A 14,917-nucleotide genomic window follows, 5' to 3' on the forward strand; every position below is an offset into this window, starting at 1 on the left:
CAAACGGAGTCAATGCGTAAAACCCAGCCATTGAAAAGAAAGAGATTTTTAGCATTGTAGTCATCACATGCCTTAATAGAGTGTCTGCATACTTTAAATATAGATTTGAATCACTGCTCTTTTATCCCTCTAAATGCCGATTTCAAAGAAGTCTTTGGGCATTGTTGACTTTCTGTCCATAAAGAAAACCCACCCAGCTTCCCCAAGTACATCACCTGCACTCACGCATGCATGCGTGTTTTAAATGCCCAGGGGATGTGGAACAATTAGGCAGAGATCTGCACTGTGGTCTCTCGTTTTCACTCCACCCCACCCACCCCCTTTTTTCTTCCCTTTTAGAAAATGTGATACCTGATCTCTGGGTCTAGCAGGGCTGAGGATTTTTTTTTGTATTTGTATAACACAGTGTCTGGCCTTCCCCCTGACCTGCTGGTGTATTTTTGGTCTCATTAGTAGTCAGGCAGAAGCCTTAGTGCATCCGGTGCTGGGAGTCAGGGATGAGACACACGACAGCAGAGAGAAGGAGCGGGCGAGAGGATATTAGAAGAGAGGCTTGCCTCCAAGATATGGAAGGAAGTGAGAAATGACAGGACGACGGCAAGCTTTGTATGGAGGAGCCTGGCAGGGCGGGGGAGCCGTGAGGAGCGCGAAGTGGGTTCTCAGAAGCCCTAGAAGAGCTAAAGGTGATTAGAGGGGGATATTGATTCCTTACTCTGCCAGAGATTTAAGCAGGCATGCGAGGAATCTGCACCATGGTTGGCAAAAGGAGACCCATTGCCTCCTGTAACCAGACACTCGGGCTTTCCAGGAGCCCAGGGAGAGAACCGAGAAGAAAGGGGGCAGTGTGGTCTAGGAAAATTCAACTTGTCGCTGATTTGTGCCTGATGCTTGCTGTCCGTCAGCAGCCTCCCTTACAATCTTTTTTTCCTCTCTCTCCCTTTTTTTCTTGCCTTCTCCTTCTTCACTGAAGCCTAGGGGAGCCAGTAAAGATTAAATGTGCTTTCTCAAAGGCAGACACTTCATGCTGCTATGTCGAAAGGGCCATTATTATTATGTTTTTAACAGTAAAAGAAAAAGGGAGAGAGGTTGAGAGAGAGGGAGAGAGAGAGAGAGAGAGAGAGAGAGAGAGAGAGAGAGAGAGAGAGAGAGAGAGAGAGACTCTAGGTAGGAGGATGACGGACTAGCTTTTCTGAGAGGAAAAGGAAAAGGGAAGGGAGAGAAAAAGGAGAGACCCTGAACTGAACAGAGGATTGTGCCCGCGAAGAACCTACAGAGGTGAGAAAAAAAAGTTGTCTTGAAGATGGGGTGGAGGGGGGGTGGGATGTTGAATAACCCTGTACAGAGGGAAAAGAGACATAATATAGCTGTCTTGCTCCTATGATTCTATTTTGCAAGGTGGGGGGAGGGGGCAGAGGGGGGTAGATCCTGGAACTTTAATGGTTTTTAGTTGCATATGGAAATATATACAAAATATTTAGCATTTTTCCTAAGTGCCCGAGGCCCCCTCCAGTGCCTTCCTTCGCAGGGGCTGCTTTGTCATTCTCTTTGACTAGCCATCCATCCACCTTGCTCAGGCTGGAATAAAAGAAGAAAAAGAAGGAGGAAAGGAAAGGAAACAGAAGGCAAGAAAAAAAGGGGAAGAAAAAATTTTTAAAGAGTCATCTTCCCACCCACTTCCCCTCCCTTTCGTTTCATTTTTGGAGGCGGCACTAGGAGCCATCTCCGCAGAGGAAAGCCCAGCTTCCAGGCAGACGCGGGGAAGCGACGATCTATCAGGTACAGAGCCCGTAGCTGTCTGCGAAGATGGAGGGGAATTGTGCTTCGGATTCCTCCGAAATATTGGCAAACGGCTTCAAAGGATCCGCGGCGGGAGTGGGGCGGGGGAGATGCGCCTCCCCGGCTCGCGCCCACCCCTTCCCACTCGCCTCGACCAAGTGACAGCCTGGTGCTGGCTCGGGGTGATTTGGCCTTGGCTTCAGCCAAGCAGCTGATGCACAGGAGGCCCTTCGCAGGACTGGCAAAATGCACACGCTAAAGAAAGAAGGAGGAAATTTTGAAAAGCAGCCCTGGGGAGGGTTCTCATTCTTCGAAAAACATTTTTTTTTTTAAATTTTTAACCGAATATTCTCAAAATTTGATCAGCCCCATTCCCTCCCTCCACTCCCACCGAATCGCCCTCTTTGCCCCCCTCTCTCGTCAAAGCATAAACTACAGAGTTACAGTCTCTAGATTTGGTGTATCGCTTCCTGCCCCCGCCTCCCCCTCCCTGCCCAGCTCTCAGTCCTCTATTGAAACACCTCGCCCAGGCAAGCGCCCTGCAGCTCACATTTCCCCCCCTGGCCCGGACGGTGCTACTGGAGGCTGCAGCCCGACTCCACTTCCAATGGGTGAGTTTCAAGCGCTCTTCGTATGTATACTTTCCAAGCCTCCAAATCCTACTGCTTGGTCTCCTTCTCGAAACCTGATTTGGATGGTTTTGCATGCGGCATGCTCGCCCAGGGGGGAAGAGATGCCTCGGATTTTCTGTACCGTCATTGGTGCTAGTTGTAAATTAAAGCTTTGACGTTTAATCTTGACTGTAGACCGTGGTTTGAAAAACGTGGGCATTTCTGAGTCTATTCATATTGTTTTCCATTTTAGTAAACTCTTTTGCCCAAAGCTTCAAAGAGTTTTCTCTGATAGACTGGCGATTGTATGTTCAGGTATGTATATGCGCCCACAGACGCTGCGTACGTTTGTATGTATCTACTATACTTACGTGGAATCCAAATTTTGTGAAGGAAGGCAGTTTAGAGAGCGAGGGAATATCCTGCCACCTGTTTGTTGTCTTTTAGTCGTGAACCTCGAACAGAAATCGCTTGTCATTCCTGTTTTGCTTTGTTTTGTCTCAAGAAAGAACAATTTAGCGCGCTCCTCTCAATCCCTGAGACCCTAACTTGTGATGTTTACCGTTTCAATCCACGGGTTAGGCTCTTGGGAGCTGCGAGCCGTGCCTTTGCATCCTGGAAATTTGGTGGAACTTTTTTTTCTCTGAAGCAAAAACAAAAGAAAAGAAAGTTTGTCTGAAGTGCTTGAGTGCACCTCTGAGGTTTTCATTGTTAGGTGGGATCAGGTGACCAGAAAAGTGGCAGCTCCTGGATTTCTGTTAAAGTAGGTATATATTGTGTGATAATGGCGTGTTGGCTGCGACGTGTACGCATGTTTATTATTGATGCCCGAGGCTTGTGGAACTCACCTACCCTGGTCTATTCCTTGAGAGCAACACGCAGTACTATCCGAGCGTAACAAGAACAGCTCAGTACCTGGTGGTTGACCTCAGAACATATCAGCTGAAGTCCCAGCATGCCCCATGCCTCCAACTTTTCAACTCAACAGTTAATCTTAAAATTGTGCCCAATTAAAATGGGCATGTGGGTAGAGTATATATTCAATGCCCACATATGTGTATCATATATGGCTGGACAGTGAACACACAGACACAAATAGGGACGAGCCAGTAGTGTGAGCTAAAATATCAGTAGGCTAAAAATTCCACTCTTGCTAGACTCACAAGAAGGATGGAATTTATGGTGTTAACAAAGATTAAATTTGTATTACTTGGCAAGACTTTAAAAAATAAAATAAAAGGAGAGGTTATAGCTTCCTTGCCTGACATCTATTTTAAAATGTTATACACAATGAGTTTAAAAGTAATAAGGATTGGAAATGTATTTTCTAAACATGTAAAAGGAAAGAAGTAAAAGGAAACATATATATTTTTAAACATATAAAAGGAAACAGCGCACGCACACAATTATCGTATCACGTAGAAGTTATCAATACCTATTTTTTATTTAAAAATTGGAAAAGATTGATCAGGATTTATATAATCCAACGAAGTTATTTATAACGCCAAACTGTACAGTTAAAATAATCTTCTCTTAAGGTAATGGTTAGTATTACCTAGTTTGCAGTTTTCTAAAAAATGTAACTTTTGATACCACAAGAATCTCGGTGATTTAGATCTATCTCATAGTTAGAGAAGAGAAACAGTAACTTACCTTTTCTTTGTTGTGAAAAATTCCAGTATACAATTTCATCTAAACCACTTTAGTCTTCTTGAGCCAACATTTATCTTCTATTTTTGGAAAACACCTAAGTCAACCCTGACTTCAAATGCTTTCTTCTTTTAAAGACTTTATGTCGGTTATAACCTTGTTTTATATGTTGCCGAAGGTTAAGGAAACTGTTCTTTTCCTGCTTTTCTTTTTTTAAGTGTTTATTGCCATTTTAGTCATTGACTCCAAATCGTAGTCAAGAAACCATTTTGTATCAGAAAACTGAATTGAGAAAATGAATTGTGCAACAATTGCATTGTGCTTTTTGTCGAAACGTCCTAGTAGTTGTAATGTTTAAATATTACTTTCAAGCCTTTGATAGCCTGAATATGCGTCAGAGAAAAGAGCTATTTGATTTTCAAGTTATCTTTTGGTTTCTATACAATGGATTAATGATTTTCCCCCATCTTAGCTGATGTGCATGCATAGGCATTTGGAAATTATGCAAAGGCATATATTTAACTTATGGATATATAATTACCACTTGATTCATATCAAGTATTTGCCAAACATTTGGTGCTTTTTGAGGTCAAAATATAGCTGCATCTTATTCTATGAAACTGTATGCAGGGATCAATAAAAGCATGCTGGATGTAATTCTTCTGTGATTTTTAAATGATAACAGCATAGTAATTTAATACAAGTGATACAGTTTATATTGCAAGGCACTCTTTCGGTTTTTTTTACATGTTTTCACCTGGATTGCTCATGTCCTAAGCTTGCTATCATAGGATTGATCATACAGGCATTTAGGAGTGCGTAACGACACACGAGATTTTATATTTCAGCAGGGAAGTGCTTCAGTATAAGGGCAGATTTCTCAACACCCCTTCTTCCTCACCAAGCCCATCAGTGAAGTTCAGTGAAATGAATAACATAATTGGTGGTTGGTTCAATCACTACCAGTCTAGACTAGCCCAGACGCATCAATTAGAGGGGGCTGTCTTTTAAAGGGAGAGTGCCACCGAAACAAGCAGGGCATTATTGATACTGATCTTTAAAAGTGCAAATCCAGCTTGGCAGATAAAAAAAAAAAATAAGGCAGGGAAATTGGCGGGGGGGGGGGGGGGGTGCATTGCGGGAAGAAAAGAGAAAGAAGTGAACTGGAGCTTTCGGACACAGAAGGACAGGAAGCTTGAGAGAAAAGGAGAGGGGTCAGGAGTGAAATGCAATGCAGCACTTCCTTGCAGCACACAGTCACAATTCAGTTCACAGGGCACACTGGTTCACGGTATTTTTAACTAGATTCCCCCCCGCCCCACCTTTTTTTTTCATTCCTTTTTTGCCTCTGTTTCCAAAGGAGTGCCAGCTTAAAACCCATGCAGTTGGAAATTTAACAGCTCTAGGAAGCTCTAGAGAGAATAAAGCCGAGAGTAAGATGAACCAGCCAAAACTCCTTTTGCAACATTTTTCCCCAAAAGAAAAACACAGAAGATGTTTATTTTTCAAGTCTCTAATTCAACCTTAAAAAAAAAAAAAATCAACTGTACAAGTGAACAGGACTCATTTTAAACCCAGCACCTGGGAACTAATTTTATGGGCAAGACACCTTTAGGTAAACAGCGTATAGTCTTCTGTTGAATACAGTAAAATTATGAAGAATGTAACAAAAGGCTTTAGTAATTTGGTGGTTGGTTTTTCCTTTTTTCTTTTTTTTCTTTTTGGATGTATAAAGCACAGATGATTTAGAAAGTGTTAGGAGCACATCAAGCCCCAGGGAAAGAAAATGTTTGATTGGTATTAATTAAAACACTGCTAATATATTCTAATAAAATCAAATTTAACATTCTAAACTAATCCGCTTGGTATGTCAAAGGAAAAGAAAAGTATTATCTTATTTGCATCTCTGCAATCCAAATGCATTTGCTCATTCAGCAGAATTAATTTTTATCACCAGTCTGTTTAATCTCCTCACAGATTTAGCCAAACTTATTCTTTCAAACTAAAAAGGATCAGGGTAGGGAATCCATAAAGGTATTCGGAGGACTAGTGACTGTATTTAGTACCGGCTTTATTTTATGATTTTTTTTTTTTCTCTTCATTCGCTGTAATGGGGTGTGGAGGAAAACGGTGAGTCTGCAGCGAGAATGATGAATGGTTAATTCTCCCTCTTTCTCTCCTACCTACCGAGTTATTTAGGAATTCCAGTTGCCAAATTATGTGAGTGGCGTTTATTTACAGGAGTGATGTTGGTCTGTTGATTAATACCTCACTTATTTCTAATTTCAGAATCCTATTTTTTACAAATTCCTAATGAAAAAAAGGATCTTAAACCAGAGACCAATTTGCCTTTTCTCAATTATTTTCAACTGTAGGCCTCCTAAGAGAAAGTGGGAGGTGAATGTAAAATTTTTGTCACTAAGAACTGAGTTCTTTGTTTCCTTTTTAAGTCAAAATTTCTACAGAAAAATTCATACTTTTATGAAACGGCGAGTTTTACGCTCTTTACTGTTAAACTCTCACAATGGATAAAAGTGTCCCAAAATGACATCATAGCCAAAATGTTTCTCCTCTCGTTAGTCTCCCATGACTATGATATCATATGTAAATATGTTCCTCACACACGAAATGAATGGGCCATAAATATCAAGGACCACATTTGTATATTTAAAAAAAAAAAAAAAAAAAAAAAACAAAAAACGAGGAATTCTGCACACTCTCAAGGAGATGTAAAACCACTGACTCAACCACTGATGATACTGCCTCTTGCTCCACTGCCTTTTCCAGTTCTTGGATGTAAAAGAGCAATCGCAGTTCGGTTTCACATGTATTGTTCTATAATCCAGGCAATAAATGCTAATTAGTAATGCTCAAGGATCCGACCATTCAGAGTAATTATCATAATTTACTTCTTCCTTGTTAAAGACATTCCTTGCTGATTAAAAAAAAAAAAAATAAGTCGTTGTTTTACCACTGCACTGCAGTGGAAATACACTGGAGAGGTGTTCAAGGTATAGGAATATCGCTCTGACTGCATTTGAAGTCACCGACATGTGCCTCTTAGCTTATTCCAAATGGAATTGCAACTTGATTTTGAAAAAGAAATTCATGTAAATGCACAAAGTTTTGCATGTGCACCAGGAATGTATGATTGTATTTTACAAACCCCAAGGCTCCTCCTTCCCCGCCCACCCCCTTTTCTAAAACCACTTACTGAGCAGAACAAAGGAAACTGCTAACTATAGAGGCATCATTAAATATGAACAGCAACAGCGTGATAAAGTATGTGATATGACAACATATTTCATTGCACAAAAGTGCGGATAATTAAATAATTCAATAGTAACCCTGGTTAATTAGCAGAAAGTTCCTTAAGGAGGAATCAAGAAAATGGATCCAATCAACTTGAACAATATGCTCCATTCTCCAAGATCACAAATATGTATTTGGTTATTTGATGATTGACTGACTGATACAGAAAGATGAGGACAAAAGCCTATTCTTCAAAACGGAGCTTTGACCTGGTGTCGTCTTTAGGACAAATTAGTCATATGTTTTAACAGAGCAGAATTGAATGTAGGGCAGTCTCTGTTTTCAGTCCAAGGTATAATCTGCCATTCTCTTGCACACTTCTCTTTTAGCAGTTGATCTAAAAAATCATCAATCCCTTAGCTTTTCATGTCATTGCCTCAGAATATGTATGGAGCCTTCCCCACATTTTCTAATGAGGCTCTTGTTTAAGTATTTTTCTTATTGCTTGAAGCAAATAAGGATCCTCTGCACAGAAGGAACAGAATAAATAACCATATGCTGAACATTATCTTTGGCGGACCCCTCCCCTCTTGCTTTATCCATCAAGGTAATATTCCCAATGTTCATTGTTCATCGGTCCTTTAAGGAAGAGCTTCAGCTTTTACATGAGGGCTGTAAGCACATTAGAGGAATAATTCCCTTTGGATACTATACAGAAGGAGCCACCTGCAAAATGTTGATGCTGTTATTGAAATCTCAAGTGGAATCAGCTTTCAAAAAATTAGATATTAGATACATCCGATATAATTTGCAATGTGTAATTACACTAATGTGCATATAGTTGTGTGTTGCTTTACACGTCGCCTACTTGAGATTTCCGCCCCCCCCCCCCCCCCTTGGGCATTTCTCCTCATTTGAAATGGCTCCTGAGTGGAATGTTTTTAAAGTCAGCTTTTATTTTTTTTAACTCCTTGTTAATTAATATAAGAAGCAAAGAACTCTGTGTTCTCATGCAAGAATGAATGTGTCTGACCTAGATGTTGGAAACTAAGGATTACTAAAAGGGTTATCATTGTGGATACTTGCATTATGCGTAAAATATTTGCTGCTCTTTACTGATTTAGTCCTCATCTCGACTTTGGCAACTTGAAGTAATGGAGAATGTTAGAACAGTAAATCGTATTCATAAGATATCTATTTCCTTTATTAGAATAATGAGATAAAATGCCAGGGAAATGGCCTTAGGCAGAGATAACAATCTTAAGTTAATCAAAGTAATCAAAATCATAACAATAACAAACAACTTCTTTTCTGTTTTTCCTCCACTTTTCGTGGCACAGGATGAATAACTGAAACTCTGCCTCAGGTCATTTATGCACTCGTATCACTTTCCCTTTTGGTGTCTCAATATGGTGTCTCCTGGACTGGAGACCCCACCACACCAAGGAGCTGACCCTGAAGATCTAGCCATTAAGGCACGATCCAGGCAGAGCAACAGCGAGGGGATTGGTCAGCCTGGCACTTGGCACTTGCTGTGTGCTCAGTGGGTGGAGATGCTTCTGATATTAATTTGGAGAATCATCCCCATCAGATCACAGAGGGACCTCAAGCAAGGCAATGCCAGGGTCCCAATTCATGCTTATACGTTCAGGAGACAAAGAGGATTCCAAGGGAGGCTCATGTTAAGATGATACAAGATATAACTCATTCCAATTAAGTAGTCACAGGCCCCAAAGAAAGCTGATTTGTTAAACTTTTGACTCATAATAGACACCTGGAGTATGGTGCTTTGCATGTTTATACTATTTATTCCTCAAAATTCATTTTGCTGACGGGGTCCAGAGACATTATGCATGGGCTATATCTATGCAACACCAAAGCAATACGTTGATTTACTTTTCATCTGCTGATGTATGCAAGAGCTTTGCATTATTAGCTACCCAAAGGAGTCACACAAGAATTTTGTGACACGTCCTTCCTTGTTGCAATGGCATTTTAGTTGATGCACAAATGAGTCTCTTACACATGTATCAAAAGCTTAGCACCCCACCCTCCCATTCTATGTTCACAAAATAATAAATTCTAAAATCTGTAAGATGTATATTTAATTACTCATCCAGGATCAGTTTTGCATGCTTGATCAGAACAGAAAAATATCTATTAACAATATTTAACAGTAGGGTATTTTACCGGTTTTCGGAAACATATATATATATTATACCTGCCATCTAGAAAGAGAACCAACATTTTCAATGTGTCCAAAGCGTTTAGTGCAGAAAGAGGGGTGTGTGGTAGTAAATCCCTTTTGATGTACCTAACTCATTATGCATCTTCATTGTGCTAGCATAATGAAGAAGCTGACAGTAAAGGCTTTAGTTAATTTCAGGTCCACCTGCAAAGTATACTGCATTCATAACAACTTTTGTAGAATGAAAGAAACATTAATACAGCTCTTCCCAAATATCGTTGCCTGTAAAATAAGTGGGTTGGATTAGTTGGTCTCTAAACTCTTCTCCAGCAGGGAATTTTTGAAGCGATTCTTATAGAGTTATAGGAACAATTTCAGGACCCTTGAATCCGCAGTCTGTTTGCACCAACAGCTGCCCTTTAAAGTTATATTTGATCCCACCTCCAGGCGCTGTACTTGCTAACATATTTTGCCTTGATGCTAAAACAGTGAAGACTGAAGTTTCAGGAAGGGCAGGGACAGAAAAGAGGAACAGGCGAAGAATGAGAGAAGCTACACAGTGGGAGAAGGAATTTCTTGATCTGAGATCTAAGCCCACTTCCTTCAACATTAACATAGAAGAAACCCAGAGGAGCACCTGCCTTTCTATTTTAAGACCATATTCTTTAGTCCTTCTGCCTTCATTAATTGCTTGCAGTATCCTTTGGTTTTTTTCCATTGGGTTGACATCTTTGAGTTTCAGTTTCCCCTCTCTACTTGATGCATTTATATCATGTTAATATCCCCTTCAAAAGCCTACAGTTGTTACACCTTTCCCAAATTAAACCTCAGCGTGTTCAAAACCTCCTGAAAATTGCCCCGCCCATTTTCTCAAACCACGCATAACCTCTTCTTGAATTAAGGGAGCCCGCTCTTCCAGGCTTCCAGGTCTTTGAATACGCTCTCACCCAAGCTTTTCCTCTCTGCATGCTCTGCCTCTCCACCTCTTCTACATTTCAGAAACCTTTCTTTTCTTTCTCGCTTTCTCTTCCTCCCTCCTCCTTCATCCTTTCTCTGTCTCTCCCCTCCCTTTCTCCCTTCCTTCCTTCTCTCCCTCTTTCTTTTTCTCCTTTCCTTCCTCCCTCTCTCCCTCCCTCTCTTCCTCTTTCCCTCCCTCCCTTTTGTGGTTCCTTTCATTCTTTCTTTTGGGGGGCACCATGTGTCATTCTCTGAGCCAGGCACTAGAAATACAAAGACACATACAAGGAATTGACATCGACTCCTAACCATTCTAGTGACTCCGTCCACTCCTACATTGCTAAGCACTGATGTGCCCTTACTTATTTTATTTTGCACGTAGTCTTTAGATTTAGTTGAATGTGTCCTTAATGTCCTGTGTTCTTTTGTTGTTTTCCTCCGTGTCCTATTTCAGTAAGTTGCCTGTTGGATAAGCCTGACGTTATTCTTACGGAGCGCACTCTCCCAGAGCGAGGATCGTGGTGCTCTCACACACTCTCAAGCAATCCTGTTGCTTGACTGATTCCTGAACGCGATGAACAATGAGCCAGCTCCGTTTTTCCGATGATGCAGCATTTCGCTCATAGTTAGAAGTAGCATGGCTCTCAAAGTATCCTAACATTCCTCTATTTGTATTAAAGAGTCAATGTGATAACCTTCTGTGATGTGTTCTGTTATTTTTTTAGTCGTGTTGATGTCCTTTCAGCTGGTCCTATAGTCCCCCCTCCTCAGGAATGTCTCCCCAGTGAAAGGACACAGACCACAGAGACTGCTGTCCTGATGGACGCTCAAGCCGACTGTGAAGTTGAAACAAAGAAAGCCATCACCTGAAGACACCTCTCCTGCCAAGTGACACACCCACATGCTGCAGCTTCAGCCAATAGAATCTCAGAACAAGAACAAGGCAAGCTTTTCAAGAAACAGAAACACTTAAGAATGACGTCTGGATTTCGAAGGAGCCAAGGACTTTTCCCTTCGTCATGTGTATTCCTGTTTGTATTTAAATTCTGTGTGACATTCATTTTCAAAAAAACTTTTTTTCTGGTATGAATGAATATGCTTATTAATGCACCAATTTTTAAAATAGAAAGTCGTTCATGCCAGAAGTAAACTGAGTGTTAGCCACACACCGAGTTTGACCTTCAGAGTGACTTAAGGAATATAAAGTTCTTTTGAAATAACGAAATAGTGGGAGGCAATCCAAAGGATAAAATAATGGTGAGAACTCAGACCGTGGCATAGAAATACAAGATCCCGCTGACGCCAACCAACCAACCAACCATTCTTTTTATCAGGCAAGCTAGGTTCTGTGAGATGTGGTCAGTGCCTCTAAAGAGTTTAAATCTAGTGAGGCAGGGGCACATAAACTTTTGAAAAGATAAGTAACAAATCAGGTCAACTGATAAGAGCAAAACCAAAACAAAGCCAAAGATATAAACAAGGAGCTCAGGGGTCACCTTAAGCTGGGCAAACTGGTCTGTTTAGGGAAGAAAGTTCCCAAAGGAGGAAAATACAAGATGAATCTTAAAGGCTGTTAAAGATTTAGATAAGTGGAAAGGAAGGAGAAGATAGAGGGCTTTAGGTGGATACAATATTGTGAGAAAAGTCAGAGAGGAAAGCACCTACGCGGTGGTTTTAGGGAATTATAAATATACATGTCTTCGGCACTGCATCCCAGACTTTCAGTGCCAATATATAGATATATATACGGTGAAGACTTTGCACACACACACTTCCCCCCCTTCCTCCCTAGGGGTAGCCTAGAATTATAATCATATTTCTTCCATTAAAGCAACTGATAGGAAGATTTGTGATTTTTCTCTTAGCCTAGTAACAATGGATATTGATGGAGCTCTCATTACATGTTAAGCATTTTCTATGTTAACTCTCTTAAGCCTCACAACAACCTTGCCAAATAGATGTTGGTTTTTATTCCCATTTTACACAAAGAAAACTGACTTTTAATGAGGTTAAGTAACTTGCCAAACTGCCGCATACAGAGTTCACAATCAGAATTGCGATCGCAGAGCTCATGATCCAACGCGCTAAGTCACAGTGTTGCTACCAAGGTTGTAATATTACCGCTTCTATATTCCTCGATATTTTTCTGTGGTAAATAAATAGCTATTTCTTTTAATTAGCTTCTCAAATTTTTCAGTTTTCTGGTTAAACTCGCATGATGGAATGCATTTTCATGAAAGAAATAGAAAAAAATTGGGGCAATAGAGTCTATCAGCATTTTAGACCTTTTTTTGGGAGGGGGCCAGACTCTGATGAAACTGTTCACTTCGGTCAGCATGAAATCTCAACTACTTGAGAATAAAAATAGGAGGTGGGCAGAGCTTAAAGGTCCTTTTCTACAGATGTGATAAATCCATAAAGTTAGAGTGACTTACGGAAGATCACACGTTGAAGTGTAGCAGACCTCGGTCCGGAAACCATGCCGCCCTCAGAGGCTCTTGAACTTCTCCACCCTGTCTAAATGAAGTGTGAGCTTGAATTTGATCAGTGAAAACATTCTATCTGGGTGATCAGGGAGCATTGTACCTAGTAGATTGCTTCAATTTTGCACCTCTTTGGCTTCTCACCTCAATGTGAAAATTAGCTAGCTACAAACTGACATCTTTAGTTCCAGAAACTGTCAATGGTCCATCCACAAAGAACACACAATGGCCCAAGTTACGTGTGCAACGTCTTCAGTGATATTCTTAAGTTATTTGGCATTCTTAGTTCACCTAAACAAACCAGATCTTCTAATGAGCATTTTCTTAACCAGCTTTATGGACAGTATATATTTGTAAGAGCTTCTGCATGAATATTTAAACACGACTGTTTCAATAGTCCTTATGTTTTTTGAAAATATCAATGGTTATTTGCTATTTTAATTGTTACTAACTCAAGAATACTTCAGCCATAAAAAACTGGAACTGAGGAAACCTCACTCTTCTTTACCAGCCCCTTTGCCCTCGGTTGGCATTTAGTAATGATTAATAAAGTGGTCAGGGGCTTCCCTGGTGGTGCAGTGGTTGAGAGTCCGCCTGCCGATGCAGGGGACGCGGGTTCGTGCCTGGGTCCGGGAAGATTCCACATGCCGCGGAGCGGCTGGGCCCGTGAGCCATGGCTGCTGAGCCTGCGCGTCCGGAGCCTCTGCTCCGCAACGGGAGAGGCCACAAAAGTGAGAGGCCCGCGTACTGCAAAAAAAAAAAAAAAAAAGTGATCAGCTGGAGAACACAGAAGTTCAAAACGTAATTTTGTCTTGAAGGAATCAGTTAATCTGTGACTACTTAAGGGCGAGCATCTAGATGTCTGCAAGGACCTGAATATTTGACTGCTGTAAACTTGCGCTTAGATATCTGGCATTGTCACACTTAGACCTCCTGGTGGCTCAGGTCGTCCTGTTTTCAAAATGATGGTCATTGGCCGTATCTCACACAGTTCTCATTAAGTGAACTCATAAATAAACAGGTTTTTTTTTAAAGTGTAGCCAAGCACAAAATGTGACTTTGTTGACATTTTATGAGACTTTGTCATATGTCCCCTGAACCCCCAATAAAAGCAGTGATGCATCAACTGTGAACTCGTGTTGATTTCTTGGAAGAGTATGCTCTCATAATTTGGGTGTTTTCACTAGTGTGTATCAAAGCTAGTTTCAGGATCTATGAGGAGCAAATGATCTGATATGGCGGGAAAATTTCAATTTAGAGGCAATTTCTAAACGATCCCATGTTGCCTTTAATAAACAGCACTATCATTTACTCAAGTCAGAAACCAAGGTGTGATCCTTGTCTTTCCTCTTTCCACCTGTCATGGCCAATCAGGTAAATCTTTTTGGTTTTTCCTTCTTTCTGTCTTTAAATGTGTCTACTTCTCCCCATCCTCCAGCTATGTAAGACAACGCTCATATCACCTGGACTCCTGCCTCATGCCTCCAGTTTCTCCCTTCCACACTGCTAAGTAGCACCCAGGGAAATCTGTCTAAAGCACAAGTATGATCATGTCATTCCACAGTTTCAAACTTTTCACTGGCTTCCCATTGCCCTTTAAATAGCATTACATCTAAAACCCTTCCTATCCTGTTTCCTGGCCCCAACATTCCTCTCCGGACTCATCAAGTGTCCCTGCTTTTGCAGGTTCTCACCGTACATCTTTGCCATTTCTTATCTTCTGAGTTTTCTCACACACCTACTCCTGCTTGGTACTCTACCACCCCTTCCAGACTCCATCTGTTGTCCTTCATGTCTCATCCTAGAGGGCATTTCCTCTTGGAAGTGTTCACCCCAACCATCCGCTACCCCTAAGACTAGCTTCTTCACCTGGGTGCTTTCATAGCACTCTGTGCGTACTTCATCTTAGTGCTTATCACCCAGATGATGAGAATTGATTTGACAGTCTCCTCCATTTGAATATGAGATTCTAGAGCTGCCTTGTACTGTAGCGTAACCAC

At 41.0% G+C, this 14,917-nt stretch overlaps 1 long non-coding RNA gene across 2 annotated transcripts; it reads left to right on the forward strand.

Moving 5' to 3' along the window:
* Positions 1–1,154: 1,154 nt before the first annotated feature.
* Positions 1,155–14,050, forward strand: LOC116757780. 2 transcript variants are annotated; one of them, XR_004351078.1, is made up of 3 exons: positions 1,155–1,275; positions 1,704–2,387; positions 10,889–14,050. It is a non-coding gene; the product is annotated as an uncharacterized LOC116757780 (long non-coding RNA). The 2 variants fall into 2 exon arrangements; XR_004351077.1 differs by lacking the exon at positions 1,155–1,275 and having other exon boundaries at positions 1,461–2,387.
* The last annotated feature ends 867 nt before the right edge of the window (positions 14,051–14,917 follow it).

The sequence above is a fragment of the Phocoena sinus genome, chromosome 8, assembly GCF_008692025.1.
Source record: "Phocoena sinus isolate mPhoSin1 chromosome 8, mPhoSin1.pri, whole genome shotgun sequence".
NCBI lineage: Eukaryota > Metazoa > Chordata > Mammalia > Artiodactyla > Phocoenidae > Phocoena > Phocoena sinus.